Source organism: Petaurus breviceps, unplaced genomic scaffold (assembly GCF_028583685.1).
Source record: "Petaurus breviceps papuanus isolate PSGF00001 unplaced genomic scaffold, PetGlider_PUasm1.0 90397, whole genome shotgun sequence".
Lineage (NCBI taxonomy): Eukaryota > Metazoa > Chordata > Mammalia > Diprotodontia > Petauridae > Petaurus > Petaurus breviceps.
Window position 1 is genome coordinate 1,657,686 of NW_027187239.1, and position 16,531 is coordinate 1,674,216.

Here is a 16,531-nt window from a genome sequence, read left to right on the forward strand (position 1 = left end):
GATTTCTGTTGGTCCAATTGGGCCTGAGAAAGACGTAAATTGGATGGGTTTGTTCACTCCAAGTAGTCCCGTGCAAAGGGGAGCTTCTCTGGATTCACTTGTTGAACTTGGGCAAGACAAGGTAGGGGGGATTTCTGAGATTTCTGTTGGTCCAGTTGGGCCTGAGAAAGACGTAAATTCGATGTATTTCTTCACTCCAAGTCGGCCCGTGGAAAAAGGAGTTTCCATGTATTCACTTGTTGACCTTGGGCTGGAAAAGGATGGGGGAGTTTCTGTTGGTCCAATTTGGCCTGAGAAAGAGGTAAATTGGATGGGTTTGTTTACTCCAGTGGAAGGGAGAGTTTCTGTGGAGTCACTTATTGAACTTGGGCTGGAAAAGGAAGAGGGAATTTCTTTGATTTCTGTTGATCCACTTTGACCCGAGAAAGATGTAAATTCAATGGATTTGTTCACTCCAGGTGGTCCTGTGAAAAGGGGAGTTTCTATGGATTCTCTTGTTGACCTTGGGCTGGAAAAGGGTGGGGGAGTTTCTGTTGGTCCAGTTGGGCCTGACAAAGAGGGGAATTGGATGGGTTTGTTCACTTCAGATAGTTCTGTGGAAAGGGAAGCTTCTATGGATTCACTTGTTGACATTGGACTGGAAAAGGAAGGGGGAATTTCTGCGATTTCTGTTGGTCCAATTGAACCTGAAAAAGATGTAAATTCAATGGATTTGTTCTCTCCAAGTAGTCCTGTGGAAAGAGGGGTTTCTGTGGATTCACTTGTTGAACTTAGACTGGAGTAAGGGGAAATTTCTGTTAATACTCTTGCTGAATTTAGCCCTGAAAATGAAGAAGCTTTCACAAGCCTGTTTGTAACTAAAGGTAAAGAAAGTGATTTTTGCATTGATACAATTGATGAGCTTGGGGTAGAGAAATAAGAAACTTGCATAGATTCCTTTGGAGTAATATTGGGAAGAGGAACGTAAATGGATCCTTTCCCTGAAATTGAGCTGTATGAATCTGGACTTCCAAGGATTTTCTCTGCTGTGGAAGGAGGTGGTGGAGGTGGTGGTAAAAGTAGAGGTGGTGGAGACTCCAATTGGGTTACAGAAACTTGTGAAGCTCTTAATGTAAAGAAAGTATAACTCCCAATTAAGGAGACCAATGCATTTTCCTCATTTTGCTCAGTAGAATTTTTCTTAATGTGGAACTGCAACTGATTTACCATACTCTCAGTTTGTTTGGCTTCCTTGATTTCAGAAGGCAGGAAATACACAACCTATAAAGCCAACCAGAAATGACAGGTATTAATCCCATTGCTATCACCTCCTGTAGGTATTATCTTCCTATTTCCCAATGCTATGCTTTTTTTTAAAATAAAAGAGTAGAATTAACTATCAGTTCACAGTGCAAAAACTATTATTGTTTTCAAAATAATTACTTTCAGTGAATAAAGTATCATAAAATTTTCATTTATTCCCACTAAGTCCTCGTTGGAATTCTTTTGTCCATTCATTTTCATTTATATTTATTTTCATTTATATTCTCTGTCTGTCTGTTGAAATAAGGGTTTTTTATGAGTGTAATTGTGGGGCTGGTCAAAGAGGGTCCATTCAGACTTGCCCCTTTTTTTTTTGGTTATGTTTTTGCATTTTTGGAAGAATGAAGGCTCGGCAATTGGAGTTAAGTGACTTGCCCAAGGTCACATGGCTAATAAGTGTTAAGTGTCTGAGGCCGGATTTGAATTCAGGTCCTCCAGACTCTAGGGCTGGTGCTTTATTCACTGAGCCACCTAGCTGTCCCGTACTGTGTGATTTCTTACTCCCTTGCTCAGATAACCCTCTGCTGGAATGGTTCAAGCAGGATGTTCTTCAGGGCTAGGTTTTCACTGAGCTGCACTGCTGCTGCTACTGACTCTACTTACTAAGAGTACCTCTGATGGCCATTTTTGCCTTTCAAAGCTCACAAGCTTGTGGCCTGGTTCATTCGATATCCATATGAGACCAGGAAAGAATAAACATAAATGCAATAGATCACTATGTACTCAGGGTCATATAACAGTAAGGTAAGAAATAGGGCAATCTGCCCCTCTCCTATTTGGTGGCCCATAGAAAAGGGTTCAAGTAATCATCTCCTCAAACCTTTTGTATACATCCTCAGTTCTACCTCATCAGCCAATTAGATGACTCCACCATCACAGTACTAACCCCTGTAACTCATATCTGGAAGTAGGCTCATCAACCTTCCACATATTAGATTGAAGACAGACAGGGAATAGTGCACATGCTTGGTATATCTCAACAGTGAGGACAAATCTTCATGTGTTCTAGAGACTGAAGTCTTTGCTTGGCCATTCTCCCCAGTATGTATGTGTCTGATCTGATGTAATCCTTATAGGAAAATCTTGGCACAGAGAATGCTTTTTATGACATTTACAAAATCTGTTTTCATTATTGGAATTATAGGATCAAAGGTCAGGATTATTTGTGCAGCCTTTAATATGTAGTGCATATTTTCAAATTGCTCTTCTAAGGATGTTGTAAAATCACAATCCTCCTACTAATAGATAAGTATGTCTTTACCCCCAAAACCTCAGTAGCATTTTTTTTTACATTTCATTGTTTTTGTCCATTTTATGGGCATTGTGAGAATTGAGTGAACCATGCTGACTCCATCTTATGACTCAATTCTGGATCTTGCTCAATTCCCTTTCTATTCAGTTATGGGTCTGGTCCAATTTCTGTTTTGTGAGAAAATTTTATTCAATTGTGGGAATTGCAAGAAAATTTATTATATTGTTTGAACCTAGTCCTGCCTGTGACTGGGAAGCTGGACCATCTCTTCCTGTTATTTAGTGACCCATAACTAAGGACCTAGGGTATGTTGACCAGAAACCCAGTTAGATCCAAAAATTGATGCAAAGGAATTTTCTCACAACTATACATCTCAGACAACTCATATGTCTTATCTGAAAACTGACCTCATATTGGTCAATTGATTATAGTTTCCTTGTTCCTTTGATTGAATAGACACTCTTGGGGGGAGTAGTCCTTTTCTTTTTCTGATTTCAGGGAGTTGTACCTGTTTACCCTTCTCTTCCCAACTTGAAGAGTCTCTAAACTTTTCTCCAATTAGAAATGGATTACCTAATTTTGTATCCTGGTTGTTTTCTTTTAATTAATTTAATTAAATTTTTTTTTGATACATAAAATCTTTCTCACTCATTCAAGCTCTTTGGACTAACTGGGGAGTCTATTGAGCCATTTATTATGCTACTAAATCATAAAGCTCAGAACATTTCCTCAGTTATTATTCACCACAGTTTTTGGCAAGCCAAGCTAGGTTGATCCTGGACTCTGATCCCTAGGACAATAGCCTTTCAGAAAAACTCCCTAGAGTATTCCAGCTAATCTTTCACTGAGGGAATTTTTTGTGGAAGACTTTCCCTGAAGTTCTGACTTGTGCTTTCAATCCCAGATTTTTCCAAGCTAAGGTAAGGTTTAGATGTAAGTGTAAGATTAGGTTTTTCCCCAGGCATGGGGAAGTTTAGTTAAGGTTTTCCCTAGAAGTGGGGAAGTTTAGGAAACAGTGCACAACTGAATTATATGACATCTGGCATAAATCTGCAAGAGATTCAGCTGGTAAATTTGTTTTGCCTCTAATTTGGCACTTTTTACTATTGCAAATTGAACAAATTAATGCTAGCAAGTTTATATTTGTCTTATTTTGTGTGTGTTTTTGTTTCTTTATAAAATATAGTAAAATCTTTGTTTTGTGTCATGTTTAGTGTTGTTTGGAGGTTCTGCTACCTTGTAAGATTTCTAAGAGGAAAATTCAACCAAACTGCTAAAAAGCTGTAACCAAAGAGTTTAGAATGCTGGGGAAGATTAACAAAGTTTCATTTTTGAAGCAATTTTCTGTGCTAATAAGCAGGACTAACTTCCACTTTAAGCTTTCGGTGGGATATTAGGTTAAAAAAAAAACTGTAAGATGCTTTCTGTCATTTCAACCCTGGCCATGTTGGAATTACAGAGATAAAGTCATGTAGTCAAAGAAAGTAAGTTTTTTTTGTGCTAGTTTGTAGATTAGTAGATTTTGGAGGTTTGGAGAATAATCATTAAGGAGTTTGGAGATTAATCATTTTAAGATCACAGGAGAAAGATGGCAGAGTAGAAATAGGACTTCCACGCAGCTCCAGCTTCCACCTTCTCCAATACATGTAAAAAATGACTCTAAACAAACTTTAGAGCTACAGAACCCACAAAGTGACAGAGAAAAACAAATCTCCTGCAGAAAGAAGCCTGACAGGCAGGCAGTAAGTGTCTGTCACAGTGTGCTGAGAGCTAAGTCCTGCCTGAGCCTCAGTTTTAGCCCCAGGGTGGCTCTTAGGAGCTGTAGCTAGAGCAGACTTCACAAGAGTAAATCACCAGCAGCTGTAGTGGTTTCCAGACTTATCAATTCATAAATGCCAAAGACAAAGTAAAAGGTCACTGTGGAACTTGGTGGGCCCAGGGGGGATAGAATAGTGAAGTCTGGCTGCTACCCCTGAAGCAAGAAGCAGAGGAGGCATGGTGGCTGCAGCCATTGCTGCATGGCTGTTTCCAGAGCTCTTAGCCTGAAGATTGTAGGGGGACCAAGTGATCATTGAGAGGCTAAGCTCTCTTGCTTTGATCTGGTTGGATCCGGATGTTAAGTGTGGTGGTGGTCCTGGGCTATATGACCAGTGAGACAGAGCCTGTGGGGGCTGTAGAGAGGGCACCCATCTAATAGCTCTGGCAGCTGCAAAAACCACAGCAATTTGGGACATAGCTCTCTCCATTCTGGTAGGAGAGTTCCACTGTGGCAAAGAGCTGAAAAGTCAAGTAATTGGCTGTCAAAATGAGCAAGCAACAGAAGCACAAATAGATGATGGAATCCTTTTTTTTGGGAACAAAAAGTATCAAGGCATGGAGCAGGAGGAAGACATAGAAGTCAAAACTCCTGCATCAAAAGCCTCCAAGAAAAATATGAATTGGTAACAGGCCATGGAGGAGCTCAAAAAGGATATTGAAAATCAAGTAAGAGAGGTGGAAGAAAAATTGGAAAGAAAAATTACAATGATGCAAGAAAATCATGAAAAGTGAGTCCATAGCCTGCTAAAGGACACCCAAAAATACACTGAAGAAAGTAACACCTTAAAAAATAGACTAACTCAAGTGGCAAAAGAGGCCCAAAAAGTCAATGAGGAGAAGAATGCTTTTAAAAGCCAAATTTGCCAGATGGAAAAGGAATTTCAAAAAGTCACTGAAGAGAATAACTCCTTCAAAATTAGATTGGAGCAAATGGAAGCTAATGACTTTATGAGAAACCAAGATAACTATAAAACAGATCCAAACAATTGAAAAAATAAAAGGCAATGTGAAATATCTCATTGTAAAAACTACTGACATAAAAATAGATCCAGGAGAGATAATTTAAAAATTATTAGACTACTTGAAAGCCATGATCAAAAAAAGATACTAGAAATTATCCTTCAAGAAATTATCAAGCAAAATTGCCCTGATATTCTAGAACAAGAAGGCAAAATAGAAATTGAAAGAATTTACTGATCACCTCTTGAAAAAGATCCCCAAAAGAAAATATGGAATATAATCACCAAATTAGAGTTCCCAAGTCAAGGAGAAAATACTGAAAGCAGTCAGGAAGAAACAATTTGAGTATTGTGGAAACACAATCAGGATAATACAAGACCTAGCAGCTTCTACATTAAGGGATCAAAACTTGTAATATCACATTCCAGAGGTCAAAGGTCAAAGGAGCTAGGACTAAAACCATGAATTATCTACCCAGCAAAACTGAGTATAATACTACAGGGAAAAATATGGTCATTCAATGAAATAGAGGACTTTCAAGCATTCTTGATGAGAAAACCTGAGCTGAACAGAAGATTTGACTTTCAAATACAAGAAACAAGAGTAGCATGAGAAGGTAAACAGGAAAAAGAAATCATAAGGAATTTATTAAAGTTGAACTATTTATATTCCTATGTGGAAAAATAATAATTGTACCTCATAAGACTTTTCTCAGTATGAGGATAGCTGAAGGGAATATATATGTGTGTGTGTGTGTGTGTGTATACATATATATATATATATATATATATATATATATATATATATATATGAGAATTATGTGTATATAAATATAGGTGAGTGTGGGCATTTGTATGTTCAAATATTCATAGACAGAGGGCACAGGATGAGTTGAATATGAAGGGATGATAACTAAAAAATAAAATTAAGAGGTAAGAGAGGAATTTATTGGGAGAAAAAGAAAGGGAGCAATAGATTAAGGTCAAGTATCTCATATAAAAGAGGGAAGAGAAAAGTGTTATAATGGAGGGGAAGATCAGGAAGGTGAAAGGGAATGGGACAACCTTATTGTAATTGAATTTGGCCTAAGGAAGGAATAACATACACACTCAATTGGGTAGCTTACCCTGCAGGATAATAGGTGGGTAGGGGATAGGAGGGGGGAGAATAGAGGGGAGGGCATACTGGGGGAGAGAGTAGTTAGAGGAAAACATTTTTGAAGGGGGACGTGGTCGAGGGAGAAGGTGGAGTGGGTAGGGGGCAGGATGGGATGGAGGGAAGTGTAGTTGGTCTTTCACAATATAACTACTGTGGAGGAGATTTGGGTAACTACATATGTCCAATACATATAGAATTGCTTTTCTTCCTAGTGGGAGTAGGTGAGGAGGGAAGAAAGGGAAAAATTTGGAACTCAAAGTTTTAAAAACAAATGTTTAAAAATTTTTTTTTTTTTTTTACATGCAACTGGGAAATAGGATAAACAGATACTGGAGTGTAGAGACTCATCTTCCCCTACTGGAAAGTTAAGGGGGTGAAGGGGTAGGATATAAGACAGTACAGGTTGGGGGAAGAGGTATTCAGTAGGCTTGCTGTTTTGGGATGGGGGTAGGGGAAAGATGGGGAGAGAAAAAATTGTACACAAAATCTTGTGGAGATGAATGTTGAAAACTAAAAATAAATAAATTAAAAATACCCCCCCCCCCAATAAAATTAACTCTAAAAAGGAAAAAAAGAGATTACGGGGAGAACTCTTGGGACTTTGGGTAATTTTAGGAACTCACCCCCTTCTCTTTGTCCTACCTGATAAGGCATTCAACAGAAGCTTAACACATGCTAAAATATCTTAATGAATTTGGGGGTATCACTCTGTAGAATTTGTTTTAAGGAAAAATAAGAATTAAATTCTGTAAAAGTTTCAGGGGTAGGTAACACTTAGATCATTTTCCCCCTGAAGAGTGATAGACCTATTGTTTTAGTGTAATTAAGGAAGGCAGCTAGTTTGAAAGTAATCCCAGAGTGAAGAAAAAAATAAAAGTCATGCCCTTTGCATTTTATAGCTGCTTGTTTTTAACCCTTTCTTAATTAGAAAAAAGAGTTTTTGAACCAGGAAGCAACTTTAGAATAAGTAAAATTTAATTAAGGAATGGAAAGGGTGATTTAAACTGAAGAGGAGGAGTCCCTGAGGAGGGACCACTGAGTACTATCTCCATGCCTGGGTCCAGAGTCTGTTGTACATAATACTGTTAGATATTCACAATGATGGAAGGAGGAGAGATGACCTGGAACAGGAATGTCTTTTGAGAAGACTGAAGTAGAATTTTCAAAGCTTTATATAATAGAATTAATTGTTTAGGTAAATGAGAATCAACGTCACCAAAGGATATTAGAAAGAAATCATACAATTGTAAGCTCTTAGGTACCCAAAAAAGGTACCTAAGTATTGTAATTAATTGGGGTTGTGTAAAATTTTGTGCTAAATTACAAAGGAGAAATTCTATGGAATAAAGATTAGTTCTTTAGGTAGTTTGGAATGTAATTAGGAAATATAATACCCTGCCCCTGAAAGACCATTCTGGAAGCATATTCCCTAGTCTGTAGAATCTTCTGAGCTCCAAAGTAAGGGGATGGGCATTCATGGCTGTACCTTGGAATCTCTCCCTTATCTTTTGCCAGGGATTTAAAATTGAAAAGCTTTGGGGTAAAGAGAGGGTGGAACTACAAAAGTATTAGATTTGGCTCTTTAAATGTGCTTTCCTATTAATTATGGTATCTAATGCAAAAAAATGCTAAAAAATGCAGGGAAATCAGTTACACTGTGATTTCAGAAATTTCTTAGCTGTGTGATCTTTAGGAAGTTATCTTTTCTCTGTTTGCCTCAGTTTTCTGATCTGTAAAGAGGAAAATAACAATGGTACCCACCTCTCAGGGTTGTTTTTAAGGATAATAATGATATAGTTATTGTGAAGTACTTTACACAGTGACTGGCATATGGTTAAGTACTATATAAATGTTGACTATTGTTATTATTTCTTTAATTGAATGTAATTGCATAACATATTTCAGATGTGATTAGTACAACATGCCAGAGGTAATAAGATTAATGAATTTCTATGTGAGATAACTTGTAAATGCATTCAGCTAGATTGATGTCATCTGACTGGCAATACTTTTTGTTTCATGTTTTAAACACATGATATTGTGTCATTATATTTCTAAATTCTCTTACATTGTTAAATTTGGGAAATCATTTAATCAGAAATGCTGTTAGAAAACTTTTATCTGTGTGCTGTTAGATTATGAATTGGACTTTTAAAAAGAATGTAATAAAAACATATTTGAAAACTATTAAATATTTAATAGGGGTATATTTTAAAACAGATAATAAATATCAGTTCAGTAAGTTTTCTTTTTTCTTTCTTTTTGCTTTTTGGAGGGCAATTGGGGTTAAGTGACTTGCCCAAAGTCACAGGGCTAGTTTTTGTGTTGTGTCTGAGGCTGGATTTGAACTCAGGCCCTCCTAAGTCTGAGGCCAGTGCTCTATTCACTGCGCCACCTAGCCACCCCTTAGTAAGTTTTGTTTATTAGACAAATTTTTATTTGAAAAATTTTGGCTGGCACATAAAATTATGAAAATATATAGGATGGTTTAAAGATGTAATTTCAATATATTAATGAGTCAACTGTCATGTTTACTATACATCTGAAATCTCAGGATGTGGTTAGTTTTTGTTTATAAATAAATATTACAATATTACAAGAAATTATTAGAGAAAATTGCCTTGAAGAGGATAAAGTAGAAATAGAAAAAAAATCTATTATTTGCCACCTGAAAGTTTCCCAAGAGGGAAACTTACAGGAGTTTCATAGCTAAGATTCAAAACTCCCAGATCAAGAAGAAAATATTGCAAGCAACAAGAAAAAACAAAACAAAACAATTTAAATACTGTGAAAATAGTTAGGATTTACAAGAGCTAGAAGCTTAGCTTCTACTCTATAAGACCAAGGTCTTGGAACATTATATTTCAAAGAACAAAAAAATTGGACTTGTATCCAAGAATACTTATCCAGCAATGATGGGTAGTGAAAAAAAAATGGATCTTTGATGAACTGAAAGACTTTCAGGTATTTGTAACAAAAATCTAGAAATAAATGGAAAATTTTATATACAAGATCTGGAAGGAATATAAGAAAAATATTAAAGATTAATTATAAGGCATTTATTAAGGTCAAACTATTTACTTGTTATATAAGAAAATGTTATCAGTGTTCTTAAAACTGTCATCATTATTAAGGTAGTTTGAAAGAAACGTTTGGGTTGAGTTGTGTTTGATGGGGTGAGTTTAAAAAAGAAAATTTGGTAGGAAAAGATAAAAGGGAGCAATTATGTTATAAAACTGGGATGTGAAGAGAGAACTAATACTGAGGAAGCATATTGCAGTGGAGGGCTGGTAACACTGGAAACTTACTCTCATCTGGGTTAAATAGGAAATAGCATATACATCTGGAAGGGTGTAGAAGTCTTCTGAACATTTAGAGAGGTGAGAAAACTGGGGGAAGGGTTGGGGAGAGACTTTTGGAGAAGTGTGTAGATTAAGGTTTGGGAGGGTTGGAGAGGGGATGAGGAGACTATTGGAAGGGTTGGTAAAGTGGGGGTGAGAAGAGAAGGCAGCAGGGCTAGGGTAAAAAGAGAAGCTAAGAAAGAAAAAAGCAAAAATAAGATGGAGGGAAATTCACAAATGGTAATTATAAATTTGAATGTGAATACCGTGTTTCCCCGATAATAAGACACTGTCTTATTATTTTTTTTGGAAAGAAAAACACCAGAGGGCTTATTTTCAGGGGAGGGCTTATGTTGTCCTGCCTCAGCTCTCCTCCGCGGCACTGCTCTCAATGGCGCCAGCAAGCAAATCACTGGGGAAGAACAGGATGATGCGCTCACTGCTGCAGCTCTGATTGGATGCAGCTCGGAGCGTGGCGTGCGTTTCACCCGGGGGGGGGGATGGTGCATACAGAGGGTACCGTAATGTAGCGTGTAGCGCAGGGGATCACCTTCACTACAGTAACAATCTCAATAGGGCTTATTTTCGGGAGAGGGCTTATTTTAGAGGAATCTTACACAGTAAGGGGAGGGCTTATTTTCAGGATAGGTCTTATTATCGGGGAAACATGGTAGGATGTTTATGGCAGCTCTCTTTGTGGTGGCAAGAAACTGGAAATTGCAGGAATCCCCATCAGTTGGGCAATTGCTGAACCAATTGTGGTGCATGGTTGTGATAGGATACTACTGTCGCATAAGAAATGATGAACTCAGTGATCTTAGAAAGGGATGAAAAGACTTGCATGAATGATGGAGAGCCAAATGAGCAGAACTAAGAGAATATCATATATATTAGCAACAATATTGTTTTAAGAATGATTTTAGCTTTAGCCCCAGGGTGGGCCTGACTAGCTGCTGGCCAGAGGGACTCCAGATCAGCAGCAGCTGTGGCCGTTTCCAGATTTATCAACACAAAGATGCAAAGGACAAAGTGAGAGGTCAGTACAGTCTGGACTTTGGGACCCAGTAAGTGGGAGTGCGTGGCTTTTGCCCCTTGGGGTGAGAAGCTGCTGAGACACCAGCACAGCCAGCCAGCATCATGTGGCAGCTTCAACTCCTGGCATGAAGAGTGTAGGGGGACCAAACACCTGTCTGAGGGGTAATCGCTCTTGCTTTAACCTTCTTGGATCTGGATTGCAGTCTAGGATGGAGGTTCTGGGGTGTGTGTCAGCTTGCCAGAGCATGTGGAGGCCTCAGAGAGGGCACCCATCTAATACCTGCAGCAGCTGAGAAAACCCAAGTGTTTGGGACAAAACTCCCCTGTCTGGTGGCAGAGTCCTACTGTGGCAAAAAGCCCAGGGGTCAAGTGACTGAGGGGCAACATGACCAGGCAAAAGAAACAAAGCATACAGAAGTTTCCAACATTAGACTCCTATTTTGGGGACAAAAAGGAGCAAAGCATGAAACGGGAGGAAGACAGTGAAGTCAGAACTCCTGTACCAAAAGCTTCCAAGAAAAATACAAGCTGGCTACAGGCCATAGAGAACCTTAAGAAGCAGATAAGAGAAGTGGAGGAAAAATTGGGAAGAAAAATGAGAATGATGCAAGAAAATTACGAAATGAGAGTCAACAGCCTGACTGAGGAAAATGATACCTTAAAAAATAGACTAACTCAAATGGCAAAAGAGTCTCAAAAAGGCAATGAGGAGAAGAATGCCTTAAAAAGCCAAATTTGCCAGATGGAAAAAGAATCTCAAAAGCTCAATGAGGAGAATCATGGCTTCAGAATTAGACTGGAGCAAATGGAAGCTAATGACTTTATGAGAAATCAAGATGCTGTTAAACAGATCCAAACAAATGAAAGAATAGAAGGCAATGTGAAATATCTCATGAGGAAAACCACGGAACTGGAAAATAGATCCAGGAGAGATAATTTAAAAATTGTTGCACTACCTGAAAGCCATGATCATAGTAAGAACCTAGAAATCATCCTCGAAGAAGTTCTCAAAGAAAACTGCCCTGATGTTTTAGAACCAGAGGACAAAATAGAGGTTGAAAGAATCCACCCATCACCTCCTGAAAAAGATCCGAAAAAGAAAACTCCTAGGAATGTTATAGCCAAGTTCCGGAATTCCCAGATTAAGGAGAGAATATTACAAGCAGCCAGGAAGAAACAATTTGAATATTGTGGAAACACAATCAGGATAACCCAGGATTTGGCATCTTCTACAGTGAGGGATGGAAGGGCTTGGAATATGATATTCCAGAGGGCAAAGGAGCTGGGATTAAAACCAAGAATCACCTGCCCAGCAAAACTGAGTATCATGTTTCAGGGGAAAATATGGTCATTCAGTGGAATAGAGGACTTGCAAGCATTCTTGCTGAAAAAAACAGAGTTGAATACAAAATTTGACATTCAGATACAAGAAGCAAGAGAAGCATGAGAAGGTAAACAGGGAAAAGAAATCATAAGGAACTTATCAAAGTTGAACTATTTACATTCCTACATGGAAAAACTATAATTGTAACTGATGAAACTTTTCTCAGTGTGAAAATAGTTGAAGGGAATAAGAATATACATATACATATATATATATATATATATACACACACACATATATAGTCTATATATGAGGGTATATGGGCATATGAATATATATGTGAATATGTGTATATATGCTTATAGGTATACATAGATAGAGGGCAGGGGACCAATTTAATAAGAAGAGATGATACTTAACAGGTGAAATTAAGAGGTGAGAGAGGAATATAATGAGAGGAGATGGGGAGAGACAGAATGGGGTAATTTATCTCATAGAAGAGGTAATGGAAAATGGTTACAATGGAGGGGAAGAATAGGAAGACAAAAGAGAATATGTCAACCTTATTCTCATTGAATTTGGCTTGGGGAGGGAATGAAATACACACTAAATAGGGTATCTCACCCTACAGGAGAGTAGGGGGGAAGGGGATGAGAGGGGGGATGATGGAAGGGAGGGCAGTATGGGTGGTGAGGGAAGTTGGAAGCACCCACTTTTGAAAAGGGACGGGATCAAAGTAGAGAATAGAACAAGTGGGAGGTGGGATAGGAGGCAGGGAAATATAGTCAGTGTTTTACAATATATCTACTATGTTATTGTTTTGCATTAGCTACACATGTACAACCTATACTGAACTGCTTTTCTTCCCAGTAACGGTGGGTGACAAGGGAGGAAGGGAATGAATCAAATGTTTAAAAGTATATATATGTATGTATATATATATATATATATATATATATATATATATATACTATTATTAATGTTATTTTGCATGTAATTGGAAAATAAGGTATACAGGCACTGAGGCGTATAGATTCACCATGCCCTACTGGAAAAGTTGAAAGGGGGATGGGAGAAAATATGGGAGAGAACAGATTGGAGGAGGGGATATCCTGTGGGTCTGCTATTTTGGGGTGGTGGGTAGGGGAAAAACGGGGAGAAAATTTGAAACTCAAAATCTGGTGGAAATGAATGATGTAAATCAGAAGTTAATAAAGTGCTTGAAAAATGAAAAAAATTAATTAAAAAAAGAATGATTTTAAACAACTAAGTTATTTTGACTATCATAAATACACAAATCGAAAGTAAAGGACATGTGAAGATGCTATCTGCACCCAAAAAAAGAACTGATAAATATATGTTGAATAATTTTACATATATATGTATATGTGTGTATATATATAATATATGTGTATATATATTCATATATGTAATATATTATATATACTTGTTTCTCTTGATAGGTAGGTTAGATGTCTGTGTCTAGGACAGAGGGGGAGAAGAAAAAAAGAAATTTACACTATAACTTTGTTGTATATTTGGAGGGAATAGCAAGTTTTACATGGTAGATTTGCAATTTCTATGCAATCATCTTTTTATTGTATTGTGTTATGGAAATGCTTATTTTGTAATATGAATTGAAAATAAAATAAATGAATAACGCTAAATAAATAAATGAGTAAAGGATAAATGAAATATAACTGTTAGAAAATCATGATGAAATTAATACTATTCAAGCCCTAAGCTGTGGTTAGTGAAATTTTCCTATTTGAAGTAAAAAACTCTTGGGACTATAATTTACTATTGTTTTGAGTTTTGATTATAGGGATAGTTGTCTGAATTGTCATGAAACTAATAGTAGAAAATGAAATGTGCTACAGTCGGAATGCTGCTACAAGTTTACATCTGTCCCAGGAAAAGGTTGGGGGCATTACTTTGGTGTGACCTATGGTAAGATCTTCTTGACTCAGTTTCTCAATTGCTCTATTTCCTTTCTGAAGAGGAAATTCCCCCACCTGGTTAATTATGAGTCTGGCTTTTGATATCCTGTGACCACATGATTGACTGTCAGATATGACTTATGCCTAGAATCAAAAAGGGAGCTAAGGGAGTTATTCCCCTGTTGTATGGTATATTTTAGGTCACTCTGTGTCCTTGAAGGGACAACTGTTGACCTTTTTATAATTACATCTCTCATTTTCCTTTCATAGCAAATTTCTATAATCAAGCCAGCTGAGCTGTAGAAGTCTTTATTTTTAAGTACAATACTAAATCTACTCATTGATCGATACTGAAACAACTTTGAGTTACTATAATAAGATACAAGTATGAAAAATCTTAAAATTTTAATCTGTATTTCTGGCCAAATTATAATATAGGGGTGATATCCTCCTAAAGGGGAAATTAGACAAAGTTATGAGAAAGATGCAATGTAAAAGTTTTCTGGTTAAATGAAATGATAAATTTTGAAAAAGCAGCAGGATTAGACTGTTTTCTTCAAGAATTATATACATATGTATAGAATTGGCTTCCAAATATATGTTTCCAAGTATGAAGATGTATGTTTGTAGAATGGAAATTCAGTCTTTGATTATGTTTTAATAATAAATTCTCAAAATTAGATTAAAGATTTTACATACAAAATTGTAAAATTATTTTCCCATTTTTAAAGTATCTGATAATTTAAGACTGACAGTTTTATTTTACAAGTTAGACCCTCATGAATTTTTTTTTTAAAGATTCTTTTGTCCTCCTTTGTAACATGAGAAGGTTAGATTAAATAACCACTAAGATTCCTTCTAGCCATAGATCTATGATTCTAAAGGTTCATCCAGAATGAGCAAGCCTGCATGAATTGTAATCTACCCACATAGAGGAAGGACACATCCTGAAAAACCTGGGGTTCTTTAGTCTGTTTTGATTGTGCTTTTCAGCTTTAGGTATAAGCAGTAAAATACCCTGATCCTGGAACTGAAGCTCTAAGTGGCTTGGAGGCGAGATCCAATGTTGGTTGTTGCTGACAGCTCAGCAGGTTTACTGGAGAAGCATCTGATGCAGCTATGCTGTATAGCAGGCCTGCACCCAAGGATTTCAGGCAGCCAGCAAAAAATGTAGATGATACAAAGAAAGCAGAGATGTTAATGAGTGCTTTCTGTGTCTATGTCCCACTTAACCCCTTTTCCACTAGTCATTATTGTGCCTCTCTTGCAAATTGGAGGTTGGATTGCCACTGTCTACTCTCTCCTGTTTATCACCTGACCTGTGGGCCACCATTGTCAGTCTTTCTCCAGTCTGAGAGGAGCAAGAGTGGTATCCTTTTTGCTGTGTTTTCAGTCATCACTGACTGGTGTTGAACCCCAGGAAAAAGTGAGTTCATGAAAGTAATTTTTTTTAACATTAATGTGGTTTCATGATAAATAAATCTTAAGTAATAAGTGTAATGAATTGATTTTAATTGAAATTTCCTTTTTTAAAAATATGGTTTATTTGCAAGATAATTTAATCATTAATTATACCTTTACTTGGAAAATGAGCTGCTAAAACCTATCTGTGAAGAAGTTTAACCTATTTAAATTTTGGCCCATACCTACTGCCGAGTTGTGCAGGTCTGCTATATAGGAGCTGAGTTAAGTTGTGACCCTGTTTCCCTTCTCTTTCTCAGATGTTGAGGTGGAATTGGGGGTGATTTGTGGGGCCAGCATTTATGTTTGCTCTTACTATACCTTTGAAGTTAATATCCTTTGTAAAAACTAACATGACTAAGTGGTTAAATGCACCTGGGATACTAGAGGTCCCTCTGAAATGAGAGGAATATGATTGATGGGGGCTTGAACCCATGGCAGAGAAACTCTCAAACCTCCTTCAGGGAAATGGAGAACCCTGAGGGAGAAGCACAATGGAACCATCTGGTTCCCAGGAGTGGGAGCAAGGCTAATCATTGTTATATGTAGGGCCTTGTCTGGATAAAACTGGGCCCTTTGCTAGAGACATTCTCTGCCTGGAGTTTTTAACTTTAGATACCCTAATGAGATTCTAGAGAAATTAGAGAAAGAAAAAAAAGGGAGGTAAGAAGGGAGGGAAAGAAGGAAGAAGGAAAATTAACACTGTATAGTCATTTTTTAAAGAGGGGTTTCCTTCACAAGCTAATTCCACTGATACGATTTTTGCAAGCTTCATTTGTTGATTGCTCAATTACTGATACTTTTTTCTGGTAAATATTTTCCTTATGGTTTTTTTGATTGATTGAAAGTTATTTGGATTCTCTTAAATCCTGTATAATGTAAGAAATTTGGGCTTTCTATATTAGAATGCCACTACCTAGTAGAAATGTTTATATTGTTA